The sequence below is a fragment of the Ricinus communis genome, chromosome 6, assembly GCF_019578655.1.
Source record: "Ricinus communis isolate WT05 ecotype wild-type chromosome 6, ASM1957865v1, whole genome shotgun sequence".
In the NCBI taxonomy this organism is placed as follows: domain Eukaryota; kingdom Viridiplantae; phylum Streptophyta; class Magnoliopsida; order Malpighiales; family Euphorbiaceae; genus Ricinus; species Ricinus communis.
Window position 1 is genome coordinate 3,519,831 of NC_063261.1, and position 18,072 is coordinate 3,537,902.

The following is an 18,072-nucleotide window of genomic DNA, read 5'->3' on the forward strand; positions in this document are numbered from 1 at the left end:
TTCTTATATTTTGTACACTGAGAACAGTGTGTCCTTCAAGTGTGGGGTGGGTGATATTTATCCCATCTTAGTTATTTGTTTATTCTTTGTGCAATTTTTTGTAAAATTTTGAAAATTTTTCACTTTGTTTCGATGCTCTTACTGTTGACTTGATTTTGAAATCCTGTTTATGTCCATGTGATCGGGTAAAACCGATAGTGTTGAGTTTTGCGGAAGAGTGTAAGATAATTAGTTTGAGTTTTGCACTAAGTTGCTTTGGTTTATTTAATTCTGTTTTGATGATTTTTGTTTGGAACCTACTCAAAAGCACACTTGTGAGAAATTGAGCCTAAATTGTAAGCATACACTTTATATGCTTGTATTTATTTCTTGTTGAGAGTGCCAATTACTGTCTTTACTTTTAGAACTTGCTTGGTAATGCTTATGAGGGCCACAAGGAGAGTTTAACACTTTGGTATGATAGAGGCACTTAGGTTTTTCATTCTAGCCAAATAGCCTTCATTCGTTTATTGATTCTGTAGATAACCCCTTCTTTTACCATTTTGTTTTATCATATTTCATTGCCACTTAGTTTTATTCTGCTTTGGGTTATGATTTTGCACATGAGTTGTTTTTATTGGGAATATTTGTCTTGGGAATAGCGTTGGAATCTTGTAGTAGCTTACTTCAATCCCAAAGAACATGTTCTTCCCTTATGAAAAAAAAAGAAGAAAAAAAAGAAAAAAAAAAGAAGAAAAGAAAAGAAATAGAAGAATAAGAGGAAAAGGTGATGAAAAGAAAGAAAGTAAGTGAGCTAAACATTTTGACTTGATTCCTATTTCCCACCTTAGACTACTCTCCATTGTTTACCCTCTTGTGATCATTGTGGCTTGTGTGCAGGTCATGTATTTTATTGTAGAACACCATAGGTTCAACGCTAACCAAATTTACCTACCCCTACCTAATCCTCATTACAACCTTTATAAAGACCTCTTGACATGGTTTTGACTCTCCATAAGTGGTAGGAGTAGGATTTAAGAGCAAGCATATAGTAAGTAAGGCAGTAGTTGATGCATTGAGCGATTAAACACTACCCTTTAAACACTTTGAGTGATTTAGAGTGAATCTGGTGAGGAGTTGGTTCTGAATAATTTTATTGAGACAGTGTTTTGCGAATTATTGGCATCTTGGTTGTAATACTTGAATTGATTGCTTCATTTCTTTTTGTTTGACTTGCGCTTGTTAAGGATATGTGCAGGAGCTCCCTAGCTTGTCTGTCAGTTCAAGTGTTGTTCCTTAGTGGTTTATTTTCCTTATTTTACTTTTGATTGCTTGAGGAAAAGCAATGAGCTAAGTGTGGGGTTATTTGATGTGCGTAAAATACATACATCTAAATGGGGTTTTGAAGATTGATTTTATGTATATTTGGATGTGAATTAGTCCCAACCCTCACCCTGTGTCTGTTTGTGTGCATTAGGTCCAAAAAGAAGCCAAAGTATAATAAAGGGAAGAATTGGAGCATAATTGGATGTCATAACTGCCGAAACAAGCTAAGTATGCCCATGAGGAAGTTCAACACGACCGTGTTGGATTCAACACTGGCCGTGTTGGATTCAACACTGGCCGTGTTCCCAACACAGCCACCAACACGGCCGTGTTGGATGCAACAAACATCAAAGAAAAAAAGGTTTTTAGGGAGCACGGCCACAGAGAGTAACACGGGCATCAACACCAGAACGTGTTGGGAACACGGGCATCAACAAGGCCATGTTCATGGCAGCTGGTCAAATTCATTTAAAAAGAAAGAAAAGAGAAAAAAAGGAGGCGGCTAGGGTTAGAACGTCCCAAACCCTAATTTTTCTCTCCCTAAGGGTTTTCTGAGCTGAAACCAAGGGAAAAGGAGACTTGGATCAAGGTTTCAATCAGATTTCCTTGAAGGATCGAAGATTGGGCGAGGTTCGTTGATTGATTTTCAAATTGAGCAAGAGGAACAAGAATCGATTCAATTAGAGCAAAAGGATTTGGGGCTGTTTACTCTTATCCAAGGGTGTAATCGGGTTTTCTCTACCTTTGCTTATTGTTGTAATTGAATTCTTGTGTATTTTGAGAATGAACATGATTAGCTAGATTGATTAAATCCATTGGGATTTCTTTACTATGTTGGCTTGATATTATATTGTTGGATTGTTTGAGTTGTTTTGTATTCTTCTTGTTTTCAGTATTAATAAGATAATGCATTATTCATGAGACGTTGTGAATTGTGTGGTTAGATTGCTTTGTGTGATTGAGAAGTCCATTTGGCAATTGGTATTTTGAATAGCAAGAACTGGTTAATAATCGATTAGAGATAAGGATAATTAACTAGCCGGATTAAGAATTAACAAAGCTTAATAGAGGTGGATTAAAGCTTAATGCTAATTTAAGAATCAATCGTTAGGAAGAGATTCCAACTTTAGGTTATTAGGTTTAGGAATTCGGTTATCTCGAGAGAGAAACCGAACTCGGTTAAGAATTCGTCCACGGGTAGCATAATTAGACTCACCGATCCTTTATCTTTTATTTGATTGCCAACTAGTTTAGATTCCCTTTGGGTTTGTCTTCTTGCCTTAGTTATTTCGTTTATCAATCACTCTTGCATCTCCCTTAGGACTTAGCTTGTAGTTATTAGTTAGTTTAGAAATTATTTATCGCTAATTTTAGGTTAATATAACAAAGAACAAAGGAGTAACTCTGGGCTTTCACTTTCTCGAGGAATACGACCTTGATACTCGCCATTAATGCTAGACTGCATCAATAGGTACACTGCCTTAGATTGTAGTTAACACATTTAGCACACATCAAAAGTTCAAAGATAAAGGCTAAAAATTTACAAAGAACTCAAGCAACACCGGTTTAACCCGGCTAAAGTGACATATTGAATACAGTGAAATTGCTTTCCAAGAACAAAAATCAAGAGGGACAATCAATTACTAGTGTGTGAATTAAGCCATTAATTACAGAAGAACAAACCAAGCTTAAATGTCATGAAGAACCTATAACATCCTAAGAATAGTCCATTATCATTGCCTAAACAATCAAGGGATAACAAAACCACAGATGCCCACCCCACACTTGAGTATAACACTGCCCTTAGTATTAGAAAAAAAGGGTATATAACATAACTAGCACATAAGAAGAGTGAAGATCATATTAAATGTACATAGCATAAAGGCAAGGCAAAGTGCTCCACTAAAATAAAATAAGATGAAAGAAAAATGAAAGAAAATAAAATAAAATGAAAACGCAAAAAGAAACGAGAATAAAATAAAATAAAAAAATAAAGAAAGAAAATAAAAAGGAAAAGAAAAAGAAATAGAACACAAATTTTTATCACTGCTGGTAGTCTGCCGAAGGCACATCCTCATTGGCTGGATCGACTGAAGCGTGAGGAGTAGGGGAAGGCATTGAAGGAGGGGGCGGTGATGGTGGCACAGGATCTGTAAAACAACCTGCTAGATCAAACTCCATGTCATTAATGAATCGCTGAGATTGTGCTCTGGAATCTATCATCTTTTGTATCTCCTCCGCCATTAGGTCCGTCTGGGTGGCTTGCCTATCCAATCCATGCATAAGCTACTGGAGCACATCATTTAACCCCTGGAACTATGCCCTACTCTCATATGGAAACTACCCAAACTCCTTTCTGTGTTGCACAAACTTAGTATAGTGATGCTACTGTAAATCATAAACTCGATCTAGTCGGTCAGCCAAAGCACTAATCTGAGCACTCGATGTCCCAAAAGTGCTTCTTTTTGGTTCTCGAGTCATTTAACTGGACTCGACACAAGACTACTCTCGTGGGAAAAGCACCATGTTCACTCGCTCCTCAACTTCTAGCGAATTCTTGTGATAGTGCTTCAGCCTATGTCCATGAACCTTGAAGTCTCCCTTCTCTAGATGATGCAACTCCACTGTGCCATATCGAAAGACTTGCTTGACTACGAACGGTCCTAACCATCGGCTTTTCAGCTTACCTGGAAACAACCGAAGACGCGAGTTACATAAGAGAACCTTGTCTTCAGCTTTGAACTCTTTCGAGCCTTTCAGTCGCTGATCATGCCACTTATTTGTCCTAACTTTGTAAATTATGGAGTTGTCATGAGCTTGCTGACGCCGCTCCTCTAACTCATCCAGCTACCATTGTCTTTCTTTACCTGCAGCATCAACACTAAAATTGCATGATTTTAGAGCCCAAAGGGCCCTGTGTTCCAATTCAACAGGTAGATGACACATCTTACCATAAACTAGTATATACGGTGTAAAGCCAATAGAAGTCCTATAGGCTGTTCTAAAAGCCTAGAGTGTATCATCTAACTTAGTAGCCCAATCCTTCCTACTAGTCCCCACGGTTCTCTCTAGAATACATTTTAGACCCCTATTAGTTACCTCCACTTACTCACTAGTTTATGGGTAATAGGGTGTAGAGAACCGGTGTGTGACCCTATAGCATTTAAGTACTTCCCAAGTTGAGTATTACAAAAATGGGTCCCCCTGTCACTAATCAATGCTTTAGGTGTACCGAACCTGGCATATAATTTATTGAGGAACCTAGCAACTACCCTGGCATCATTAGTGGGGAAGGCTTGCACCTTTGGCCGCTTAGAAAAGTACTCAACAGCCATAAGTATATACTTATTTCCATAAGAAGAAGGAAAGGGTCCCATGAAGTCGATGCCCTAAACATCAAAAATCTCAACAACTTGTATACTATTATGGGTTATCTCATCACGGGAAGAGATATTAGCGGACCGCTGGCATTCATCGCAAACCTAGACAAAGGTTCTCGCATCCTGAAAGATTGTAGGCCAGTAGAATCCCGTATCCAACACTTTCCTAACCGTATACACATCGCCGAATCATTTTATCTGCACAAACACGAAACAAAAAAGGGTCTTCCCAAATGTAGTATTTCAAGTCAGCAAAGAATTTCTTCTTTTGCTGATATGTCATATCCTTTGGTAGTACCCTTGCAACCAAATAATTTGCATAATCTGAAAACTAAGGGGAATTGGTATATACCTACAATGAACACAAATGCTCATTAGGGAAGCTATCATCAATGGCCCTCTCATCAAGTGTCGCCATGCTCGGGTTCTCCAACCTCGATAAGTGATCTGCTGCCAAGTTCTCAGTGTCCTTTTTATCCTTGATTTCTTTGTCAAATTCCAGCAAGAGTAGAATCCATCTAATCAGTCTTGGTTTAGCATCATTCTTTTTGAACAAGTACCTCAATGCCGATTGGTCCATATAGATGATGGTCTTTGATAGCACAAGGTATGAACTGAACTTGGCGAAGGCATAAACCACAACTAACAGCTCCTTCTCAGTGGTGGTATAGCGCTCTTGGGGCGTCTGTCAATGTCTTGCTAGCATAATAGATAGGCTGGAACTTCTTCTCGACCCGCTGTCCAAGAATAGCTCCAACTGCATAATCACTAGCATTGCACATGAGTTCAAAGGGCAACCCCCAATCAGGTGAAACCATGATAGGAGCCGTGGTTAGTAACTTTTTTAATAACTCAAAAGCCTGTAAGCAATCCGAATCAAACACAAAAGGTACATCCTTAACAAGCAATTGAGTAAGAGACCTAGCTATTTTAGAAAACTCCTTAATGAATCTCCTATAAAAGCTAGCATGCCCGAGGAAGCTCCTAATAGACTTAACAGAACTAGGGGGTGGCAATTTTGATATGATCTCTACTTTAGCTCTATCTACCTCCATCCCTGCATGTGAAATCTTATGCCCCAACACAATACCCTCTCTCACCATAAAATGACATTTTCCCAATTTAGAACTAAATTTGCCTAAACACATTGTGCAAGCATGCGCTCTAAATTAGACAAGCAGTGTGAGAAAGAGTTAAAGAACACTGAGAATTCTTCCATGAAAACCTCCATAGACTCCTCAATCATATTGTGGAAGATTGCCATCATACATCTCTAAAATGTGGCAGGTGCCAGATTTTGTAACTTGCTATCCTCTTGCGTAGCAGGCAAAGATTTACCTCCATGGAAAGGATGATTCATTCAGATTGACATGAGAGTCCAACTACATTGCATTGCTAGAATCCATGTTGTATATTTGAAAGAGGTTGACCTCCTTACTTCTTTCATGGTACAATCCTCTTCTCGTTGAGCCCCTTTCTCCTCAAATAGCATCCTCCGGTATGTAAACGTCCAATTGGGGCAAGTAAATGTTGTCTTCTCCTGGTCCTCAAGTGCAATTGGTATCTAGAAATAACCTAAAAAGCCATCAAGAAAACAGTAAAACATATGGTCCGATAGACGCTCAAGCATCTGATCAATAAATGGAGGGGGGAAAGTGGTCCTTCCAGGTCGCATCATTTAGCCTCCTATAATCGATGCAAACCCAAAAACCGGTTACCATCCTTGTTAGTATTAATTCATCCTTCTCATTCTTTATCATAATCATCCCTCCTTTCCTTGGTACAACCTAAATAGGACTCACCCACGAGCTATCAGATATGGGATAAATCAACCTGAATCAAGAAGTTTAATTACCTCCTTTTTCACCACCTCCTTCATGTTCGGGTTAAGTTGTCTTTGTGGCTGCACCACTGGCCTAAGACTATCCTGCATCAGGATCTTGTGTGAGCAAAAACTACAGTTGCTTCTAGGGATGTCCACAATCTTGTATGCGAAGGCCGTAGGGTGCTTCCTGAGAGATGATAGCGTCATCTCCCTCTCCTCGGGAGTCAAGTCTGTTGCAATAATAATTGGCAGCCTCTTTGCTTCATCCAAGTAAGCATAACTCAGGTGCTTGGGTAGTTCCTTCAACTCTAGGATTGGAGGGTCCTCAATTGAAGGTTTCACCTTCTACACATCTGACCTGTCAAGAGAAACAAACGGGTCAGTAGAACGGCTGGGCTCACTAGCCAGCAAACAAGCAAGTTGTTTCAATACTTGCTCGTTGGACAACTCCCTTTCATCTCCCTGCAATGCAACCTCAAAGGGTCATCAAGCACAATTTCCTACATATGAGACTTAACAACATCATCTAAGACATCCATAGAAAATATAGTATCATCATGGTCTAGGGAATGTCTCATGGAAGCCGCTAAGTCAAAGGTGATAGTCTCATCATCTACCCTAAGTTGGAGCTTCCTATTACAAACATCTATAACGACTCTAGATGTAGTAATAAGATTAATGGCACAACACTCTCACCCTCCAAATCCATGACAATGAAATCTACAAGGAATATAAACTTGTCTACCTTAACAAGTACATCCTCAACTATACCCATAGGAATCTTAATAGTCCTATCGCCTAACTGAATGCTCATCCTAGTGGGTTTAGGCTCACTAAAACCAAGTTTATCAAACAGGCTAGTGGGCATCAAATTAATACTAGCTCCTAGGTCAGCTAATCCATACTGCCAAGGCTGTTATGGAGTCTAGCTGGTTGACCACTTCGTGCTTGACTGGCCGACTTCTAGAGGATTGCCACTGGTAGTTGTTCATGGCCATCTCCTCTATTAGATTTGCGCTTGCTCTAGCGTCTTACTGTTCAGGGCCCCACCTATTACAACATCTACCATCTTTCTAGTAGCAAGGTTCAAACCACTGTAGAAAGTCTGAACCTACATCCATACTGGTAGTCCTTGGTGTGGGCAACATTGGAGCAAGTCTTTATACCTCTCCTAAGTATCATACACGCTCGCATCATCAAACTGCACAAAAGAAGATATGTCATTTCTCAATCTAGCAGCTTTCGTAGGAGGAAAATACTTATATAAAAAATTCTCAGCCAAAGATCTCCAGGTCGTAATAGTGTTGGCTGGGAGTGACTGCAACCATCTTTTCACTTGGTCCCTCAAAGAAAAAGGAAACAACCTCATCGAATGGCATCATCAGTCGTTCCATTTATCTTGAATGTGTCGCAAATCTCCAAGAAGTGGGCTATGTGAGCGTTTGGGTCCTCGCTCGGTAGTCCCCCAAATTGTACACTATCTTGGACTATTTATATCACGTTCGTCTTTATTTCAAAGTTATTAGCTGCCATAGGTGGTCGCAATATACTCATCTGTGTCCCCTCAAGAGAAGGTCTAGCAAACTCGTACACTGTCTTATTTTCATCCGCAGCCTGGTTGTTGTCTCCCATCCCTGCTGGTCTATTCACAGAGGCTTCAATCTCTATACACGTCTCCTCTCCTTCTTGCATACACTTTCTCAAAAGATGGAGGGATCACTCTAGTTCAGCAAGAGGGTCTACAGGAGTAGGATTAAAGCTCCTAGTCATAAACTACCTAAAATTAAGAGGCAGCATGTCACACCTCCATTACATGCTAACCAACAGACATTTGCCAAGTAACAAACAAGCGTCGTAGACTATATACTACATGTAGATAGGTCATATGCAGATTGTTAAGAATTAAGACACAAGGTTATTAACATATAAAACATATGATTATACTTAAACATCATTTAACAAGTATTCAAAACATCTTCTTATGCCTTACAAGGCATACTTGCATATACATCACATAACTGCATACAAAATTGCATTAGGAGGAGACTCCGCAAAACTCGCCCAACCTGACAGAACTGCTAAAAGCTAGACTTCGGATACAACCAACTGATGCACTACTATTTAAAATCCTGAAAAGAATTTGGAGAGGGGTGAGCCTCCAGCTCAGTAAATAAATAATCAACATAATCTATATCACATACACTTAATACAATTTCCATCCAATCACATAACTTACCATGATTCATAATTTACGCATAAGTTCATACCATTCTACTCAATTCATTACAACCATCATAAAAAAAAAATACAATTCAGCAATTATGGTTAGTTCTCACAGCTTGTGGATCCCCTTTAATGTGCTGCTCCACCTCATCCTTACCTATCGCACATGTAAGCTGCTCCACCTCATCCTCACATTACACACTTTTATAGCCTCTCTAGGCTTTAGCCTCCCAAGGCTTTATATATATATATATATTCTTTTCACAGGGGAATCCACCATTCACATGCACATACGCACTTAACATCATAATTCAATCATTTCACTTATATCATATTCAAGTAATAATAATTGTTCCACTCAACACCAATCATTTCCATCTCATTCATTCAAACATAACACAATATTAAGCAAACACAACCATTCACGGAACATTTGATTAAATATATGATAGCAAATATTAACTATTTACTTACTCAAAATACACTTATTCCTTCAACATAGAAGAACCTCCTTTCTCCACAACTTCCTTTCCAGGCCTTTGAATTCCTGTTAACACATTCATCAATTCACATTTCATGCATATTCCAAATATTCATGTAAATACTAGTTCTAATGCATTACAAGATCATCCCCTTTCTAATTCACAAGTCTAACTCTTCCTCTAAGACTCTCAATTACTATTTTAATATCATATATACACGTTCCATCTAGCTATATACGAATTTAACTCAAATTAATATCAAATAAATAGCATAAAACTAATCTCCAACATCTCTATTTTTTGGATAGAATTTACTACCAAGGTATATTTATTGCCGGGAAAAATTGGCTTAATATAAAATCTCGTATTAAATAGACATATACTTTTATATGTCTAGTTTCATCTCCAGGAAGAATTACTCAATTCTGACTTCTATAGATTTAATTATTCCCAAATTACTGAGCAAGGGTCATACAGCTTGTTGTACCCGAGCAGCAATCTATTTGCTCAATTTAAGCAACCAAAATGGCAAAAATAGCAAAATCACAAAACTACAAAGTTATAGAGGACTCTTCATAATTTGCATAGACACCAATTAAGCTTAATTTGGACTTATATAACGCATGTTATGCCCAAAATACAGAACATCAAGGTTGCTGGAATTTTAACAGTTTTCTGTCTTAACATACTTAAACTTAAATCAAGCTTAATCTCTATGCAATCATTCAATACTCTACTAATTCATGATAATCAGACCTTTAATTAATCAATAAAAGCATCAATTGAAGTTTTCCCAATTTATAACCAAGAACCCCAATGACAAATTAATAATACTGAAGTAACAACTCACCAATTTCAGCTTTTGGGTTGCTAATATGCTCAAATCCTTTAGCTTTAGCTTGGCTCCTTCAATAGTTGGTAAAACCCTATCTTAATTCTAAGTTTTTCTAGGTATTTCACTCCTCTCTTTTGTTCCAAATTTTGAGTTTTTGGCCATGTATGAATTTTAGAGAAATGAAGAGGTGAAATGAGCTTGCTCATGATTCCAATTTCCAAGATTCATCTCCCGATGCCACCACCTACTAAAATTAGTTTTATCATCCCAAGTTAATTTTTACTAACCATACATAGGTACTAACTATTAATTATATCTTTTAAGTCCAATCTATTTACTCAACCTTCAACTATTGGTTCAATTAAGTCTTAAGGTTTAATATACATAACCCAAGTACTTAATCAACTTATCTAAATTAATAATCTAATATCATACTTCTTATTAATTAATATATATCTATTCTCATAAAATAAAAATATTATTAATATACCATCATATGCCCAATGATTAAATGTAAATTCACATAATATGTATGATGAGAAAATGCAGGCGTTACAACTCTCCCCTCCTTGAGAATTTTCGTCACCGAAATTTTAACAACTCACCAACATTACTGTGGAATAGATGCGGATACTTCTGTCTCATATGCTCTTCCACTTCCCAAGTTGCTTCTCTTGGTGAATGATGACTCCACTTAATCTTGACCATAGGAATGTCTTTATTTATCAATTGTTTAACCCTTCAATTAAGAATTTCTATCGGTTCTTCCACATAAGTCAACTTTTTCCGTGATTTCTATCTCTGGCTCTTGAATAATATGACTAAGATCTGATCTATATCGCCTCAAGATAGAAACGTGAAAAACATCATGAATAAAAGACAACTCTGAAGGTAATTCTAACCTATATGCCAATGGTCCAACTCTTTCAATAATTTCATAAGGTCCTATATACCTCGTACTCAATTTCCCTTGTTTACCAAACCTTAATATTCCTTTCCATGGTGATACCCGCAAGAAAACTTTATCACCCACAATATATTCCATTTCCCTTCGCTGCAAATCAGCATAACTCTTTTGTCTGTCTTGTGCTACTTTTAAATTCTTTTTAACTATCTCTATTTTATCCATTGTTTCTTATACCAATTCTGGACCTTCAAGCTGTCTTAAACCTTCAATATCCCAGTATACTGGACTTCTACATTTCCTCCCGTACAAATCTTCTATAATAGCCAGCTAACCCAAGAAAACTTCAAACTTCATAAACATTTCTAGGCGGTTCCTATTCAATAATTGGTTTAATCTTTGATGAATCTGGTTGCACTCCATGTTTAGAAATAATATGCCCTAAGAATGCAATTTCCTCCATCCAAAACTCACATTTGCTGAATTTTGCATACAACTGTTTTTCCCTCAAAATCTGTAAAACAATTCTCAAGTGTTGTTCATGCTCTTCTGGGCTTATGGAGTAAATCAAAATATCATCAATGAACACAATAACAAAGTGATCTAAATATGGTTGGAAAGTCTTGTTCATCAGTGACATAAAAGCAGCAGGAGCATTTGTTAATAATGGCATAATAATAAATTCATAATGCCCATACCTTGTTCTGAATGCTGTCTTGGCAATAGATCTCTCTTCAACCCGGAGTCGCCAATAACCTGATCTTAAATCAATTTTAGAGAACACAGTTGCACCTTTTAACTCATCAAGCAAATCATCAATTCTCGGCAATGGATATTTATTCTTCATTATAATCCTATTCAATTGCCTATAATCAATACATAATTGCATACTACCATCCTTTTTCTTCACAAACAGAACTGGTGCTCCCCAAGGTGAAGTACTTGGCCTGATGAAACCTTTATCAAGCAACTCTTCTAATTGCTTTTTCAATTCTTTCAATTCCAATAGAGCCATTCTGTATGGTGCAATGGAAATAGGTGTCGTGCCAGGGATGATGTCAATCTCAAAATTAACCTCTCGATTTGGTGGCAAACCATGCAAATCATCTAAGAATACGTTAGGAAATTCTCTAATCACTGGAACGTCTGATACCCCTGGACTGACCTTAGTAGTATCTACAAAACTAATTAGATATGCTTCACATCTATCTTTAACTAACAGACATGCAGTCACTACTGAAATCAAACAATTAGGAATTGTCTTCCTTTCACCCACAATTACTGTTTTCATTTCTCCTTGTATTTCCGTAGCCACTTCCTTCGTTTTACAATTAACAATAGCATGATTTCTTGACAACCAATCCATCCCCAAAATAACATTAAACTCTTTAAGATTAATAACAACCAAATCTGCATGTAGTTTGACACTATCTACTACTACATGACATGATCTCACTATTGTATTTACCATGATAATACCCCCAGCAGGCATAGATACATATATATATCATAACCTAATGCCTCTATATAACCATGAACACGCGATGCAAAATCATGTGATATTAATGAACATGTGCATCAGAATCATGAATAGAAAGTGTACCAGTAACAATTTTAGGTGCTACAAATGCTTCATTTCTGGTAGTAGCAAATACTCTAGCTTGTGCCTGAGGTTGACCAATATGCTTTGATGGTGTTGCTGAAATAGTTAAACCTCCTCTGCCACTTCTTCCTCTTCCTCTGCCTGAACCAATTGGAATATTTTCACCGACACTACTCTGACCCACTCCAACATTATTTATTCTCATAGGACAGTCTCTAGAATAATGTCCTGGCCTACCACAAGTGAAACATACTACTGGTCTAGGTCCCCAACATTCTCCAGTATGTCTCCTGTTACACGTAGGATAAACAAGAGCAGACCCTCTACTGGCGAAAGCTTGTCCTCTATCAAGTCTGGATTAATTGTATCCACCTCTGCTATAAGATACTTAATAGGCTATTTACGTAGCTACAATCTAAGGCAATGAACCTATCAATGTAGACTAGCACAAATGGTGAGTATCAAGGTCGTATTCTCGAGAAAGGGTGAACCTAGACCTACTGTAGCGTCTTATGTTATCTAACCTAAATAAATTAATGAAGTGTTATGTTATGATTAATTATGAACAAATAATTAATTAAATATCAAATAATCTGAAAGGATTTAGGAAAACTCTCGAAGGAAAAAGCAAACCCTAGGGGACCTAAGTTAATTGGATTTTAATGAAGATAGAGATTAATTTGATTATCAATTGCAATTACCCGTGGATAAAGTCTTAACTGAATTCGGTCTCCCTCTCGAGATAATTGAAATCCTAAACCTAATAACCTAAAGTTGGAATCTCTTCCTAACAATCGATTATTTTATTAGCATTAAGGTTTAACTCGCCTCTATTAAGCTTTGTTAATTCTTAATCCGGCTAGTCAATTACCCTTATCTTTAAGTGATTATTAACTAGTTCTTGCTATTCAAAATTCTTATTACTAAACGAATTTCTCAATTACATAGAGCAATCTAATACCACAATTCACAACGTCTCATGAATAAAGTCCTCTCATTAATAATGAAATCAAGAAGAATCAAGAATTGAGAATCAAAATCTCATAACATTAAAATCAATCCAGCAACATAGGAACCCCAATTGGGTTTAATAATTTAGCTACTCATACTAATAAGCATCACAAAATAAGGAATAGAATTAGAAAAGTAAATTAAAGGCATGTACACCCTTCTTCTTCAAGTTGGATGAGAAACCCTAAATTTTCAATTCAGAATAGTAAACCCTAATTTGCCTCTTGAGTGCTCCCAAATCTTGTCTTGATCTTCAATTTGATGTTAAAACAAGTGTAATCCTTCCTTCAATTGATGAACTTGATCTCCCAAGGTCAAGAATTAAGGTATAGAAACAAATAATTAAAGTTTGTATAACGGAAATCAAGTCAGAAAATCAAACCCTAATTCACCAAATCGCATTTGCTTATATAATCCTTTCTGCACGGCAGTGGTCAAGCCTGTGCTGATAAGCACGGGCGGAGTCCATGCCGTGCTGAACCTACACATTCAGCTTTTGTTGACCTCTTCCAGGTCGTGCCCTAGCCGGTGCTGAGCCACCACGGGCCATGGTGGAGGCCGTGGTGGCTACGGAAACCGTGCCAAAATGGCAATCTTTGAGGGCAGCTACTTGACAATTCAACACTGCCGGAGTCCAGGCTGTGCTCAACCTCGGAATACTAGTCCTTGCTCAATTTTGCTGTTCATAAAGGTGGACGTTTTTAGAGTTATTCCTTGTTTAATTTGCTGTTGGAATTTCAGTTTTAAGTGTGTAATAAAACCTTTGTAATCCGCCTTTAATAGTTGTTACAAAGATTTTCTTTATTTAGCACTTTTATTTGCTGTTTAATTAGGGATGTTACAAGGGAATGTTAATCCTTGTGGCTGGTCAGTGTTTAGGAGGAAGTTGAAGAGATTATCTATGTCATGTAACTCTTCTAGTGGTTGAGTATAAATAGAACTCATGGCCAAGTGTTATAGGCATTGAGAGTTGAAAACAAATCTAATTTCTTTGTGAAATTATTCTAAGTGTTTTACTTTGTGTTTACACGCCCTTTTGCTCTTACTACTTAGTGTTTGAGAGTAGAAGTTTAAGAGTGCTTTACTTAGTGTCTTGTTCTTTTATTTATTCCCTACCATTCAAAGTACTCAAACTCATTCCAAAAATGATCTTATTCCTTTTCCACATCATTGGACGACTGTCTGTCAGAGCTTTCACAAATTGGTTATATGACACCACTAGGGATCAGACAGATGATCAACATGTAGATGATCACGGCTACTCGACATCCACATGGCATAGAGTACAGGCTTGTCAATGCAATAGTAAGGGAGGCTAGAGAGGCAGCAGCTAGAGGAGCCCAAGACCCAATGGCTGAAATTCCAGATGTTAGGATTCCTAACCCAGCTAGAGTTTTTATGCCTACATCTAGAGCCTCCTCTTCTTATTCTGCAGGGACATCGAGTGCTCAAATCAATGCTTTGGCTGACTGACTAGATCGAGTTTGCGATTTACAACAGCAGCACTATACTGAGTTTGTGTAGCATAGAATGAAGTTTGGGCAGTTTAAAGAGGAGACTAGGGCACAGTTTCAGGGTTTAAACGATACGCTCCAGCAGCTTATGCATGTGTTGGACAGGCAGGTCACCCAGACAGACCTAATGGAGGAGCAGATTCAAAAGATGGCGGAGACCGGAGCACAAAATCAGCGATTCATCAATGATATGGAGTTCGATCTAGCAGGTTGCTTCATGGACCCTGTACCACCACCACCACCCCCTCCTTCAGTGCCTTCCCCTACTCCTCACCCTCCAGTAGATCCGGTCCGTGAGGATGACCCTTTGGCAGACTACCAGCAGTGAAAAGAATTTTCTGCTATTTTTCTTTTCCTTTTCCTTTTTATTTTGCTTCTTTATTTTTATTTTACTTTATTTTCATTTCTTTTTGCATTTTCATTTTATGTTATTTTCTTTCATTTTCCTTTCATGTTATGTTATTTTAGTGGAACACTTTGCTTTGCCGTCTTGATATGTACATTTAATATTATTTTCATTCTTTATGATGTGCTAGTTATGTGCTATACTCAGTTTTAATTTTTCTAACACTGTGGACAGTGTTATGCTCAAGTGTAGGGTAGGTATCTGTGTCTCTATCCCTTAATTGTTTAAAGCAATGATAATGGACTATTCTTAGGATGGTAGGACCTAGGTTTTTCATGACAATTAAGTTTTAGTTTATTCTTTCATAATTATTGACTTAATTCACACACTTTGATTGTCCCTCTCGATCTTTTGTTCTTGAAAGCAATTTCACTGTATTCAATATGTTAATTTGGCCGGGTTAAACTAGTGTTACTTGAGTTCCTTGCAAATTTACAACCTTTTGACTTTGAACTTTGATTATGCCAATCTCGTATTCAATTTATGTGATGATTCAATTGATAAGTCTGGGAACCAATTGCATATTTTAGCCACTTCAAACGTGAGTTCTTCAACCAATATTTGAGCATCAATTGCACATTATGCTCATGACTTTTCTTGTTTGAGTGTGTTTTCTACTTAATTTCGTTTCTAGAACTTGCTCTGTAATGCTTGTTGAGGTTACATGAATTTTTGAATACCTTTAGATGATTTGGGCAACTTAGGATTTCACCACATTTCTGTTCAAAAGCCTACCATTTGTTTCCATTAGTCAGCCAGTTTGAGCCTTAACCTTCTCTTCATGATTTACACCTAATCACTAGACATACACCATTATATACATCTATCTTTCCTTTCACCTTGTATACTGAGTGATTATGTGTTATGCTTCTTCATTTATGGAATCACAATGCCTAACGTTGTTCTGAATTCACTTAGTCTTTTTAGTCATTCTTTGATGCTCCCTTCAATCCAAATTGGATAACAATTCTTATTGCTTATGTCACTAATCATGCAGCCCCTATATAAGCTACTGTAATATATATTGTCACGACCCACTCTGTGGACCCGTGACCAGCACTAGGGAATGGGTAGGCTTAAGGCCACCGAATCCCGTAGTAAGCCTGACACTCACTAACTCAATCAAATCTCATCTCACATTAATATTATTAAAGCCACAAATTATCTTAATAGTTACATTTTACATAATTACTTCGGTCTGCCAGAAAAATTAGGCGAGACCTGAAACTCAGAAAATTACCACTGATACCTCTACTATTACTACTGTGGAGAATCTAAGATTTTTACAATTTGACATACCAAATCAAACACCACCTGATGACGAAGGAATTGGGTTACTGAATAAGAGTCGCGGGAAAACTAACAGTCACGCATTTGAAAAAAAATAAATTAAGACTGTCAGTCTGGAGAGTGAGTTAAAATCAAATAATTTAGAGACTATTGCAGTCTTTACAGAAAATATTAATTATTCGAATCAGTATATCAAACCATGCACGTAAATACAACTCATATTATAATTATACCATAATAAATAAATAAATAAATAAATAAATTAAAATATATTTTTACTTTTACGAGACGAGTGGCTCAGTAGAACCCTAACCCCAAATTCTAATAGCCTTTTGGCTCTCTTAATCCAACAGGTCTGGCGCCCAGAGAGCAAAGCTCGACCAGGGTCCTTACCTCCAGCCTGAACACTTGATTCCAACCAAGCCGGCTCCCAGAGAGTATTGCACGACCAGGGACCTTACCTCCGACCTGAACACTTGATTCTAACCAAGCCGGTGCCCAGAGAGCATCACTCAACCAGGGACCTTACCTTCGGCAATTTACTTAAATCAGCCTAGAGAGCCATGCTCGACCAGGGCAAAACTCATCATAATCTTATTACCTGTCCATGATCATTACCGGTGCGCACGCGGTCCTTATGTAACCCATCAAGCAGCATATTCTACGCGACCACATTTCCCAAATCGCAATCATCACATTTTCGATCTGACCCTTGATCATCCGGAGAGATTTTCGGACGATCTCGGCCGTTGATTCTCAAACGGAGTCCGATCGCCACGAAACTGGTGCCATTGCAAAGCTTGAGCTGAGGAGAGTCGGGATACGTGCTCCGATTGTCCATCCTCCGCAGGAGCTCGCCGGAAAAGCCGGAAAACGCAGCTGCCACCTACTTCGCCAGAACTCCCTCCTTCGGCCACCAAAACTGACGCCGCTATCGCCAAGAGGAAGCTCTCTTCGAGGGGAGCCGATCGCCACCAAGATCAGCCGGAAAGACCACCGGAAATGGCCGGAACGGCCTTCAAAAGCCGATGCCCTTCTCGTGCTTCGCTTGCCGACAACGCCGGAGCTTGCGCTGGCCGCCGACACCAAGAATCTCGCGCCGGCCACTCGACCTTGAATGCCGATCTTCTCATCCCCGCGTGATTCTCTCTCTCCCCGACACCTCTCTCTCTCCTTTTCCTTCTTCCTCGATTGCTTTCCTTTCAATACCGACATTTGACCCCTGAACTTTTCCTTATTACAATTTGGTCCCTCAACTTTCTTAATTACTTACAATTTCATCCTCCAGAATTTC

The 18,072-nt window shown here is 38.1% G+C and overlaps 1 non-coding gene across 1 annotated transcript; it reads left to right on the plus strand.

Annotated features, from left to right (window-relative positions):
• The first annotated feature begins 7,637 nt into the window (after nucleotides 1–7,637).
• On the plus strand, nucleotides 7,638–7,744 carry LOC112534012. Its single transcript, XR_003078342.1, has one exon. It is a non-coding gene; the product is annotated as a small nucleolar RNA R71 (small nucleolar RNA).
• Nucleotides 7,745–18,072: the final 10,328 nt, after the last annotated feature.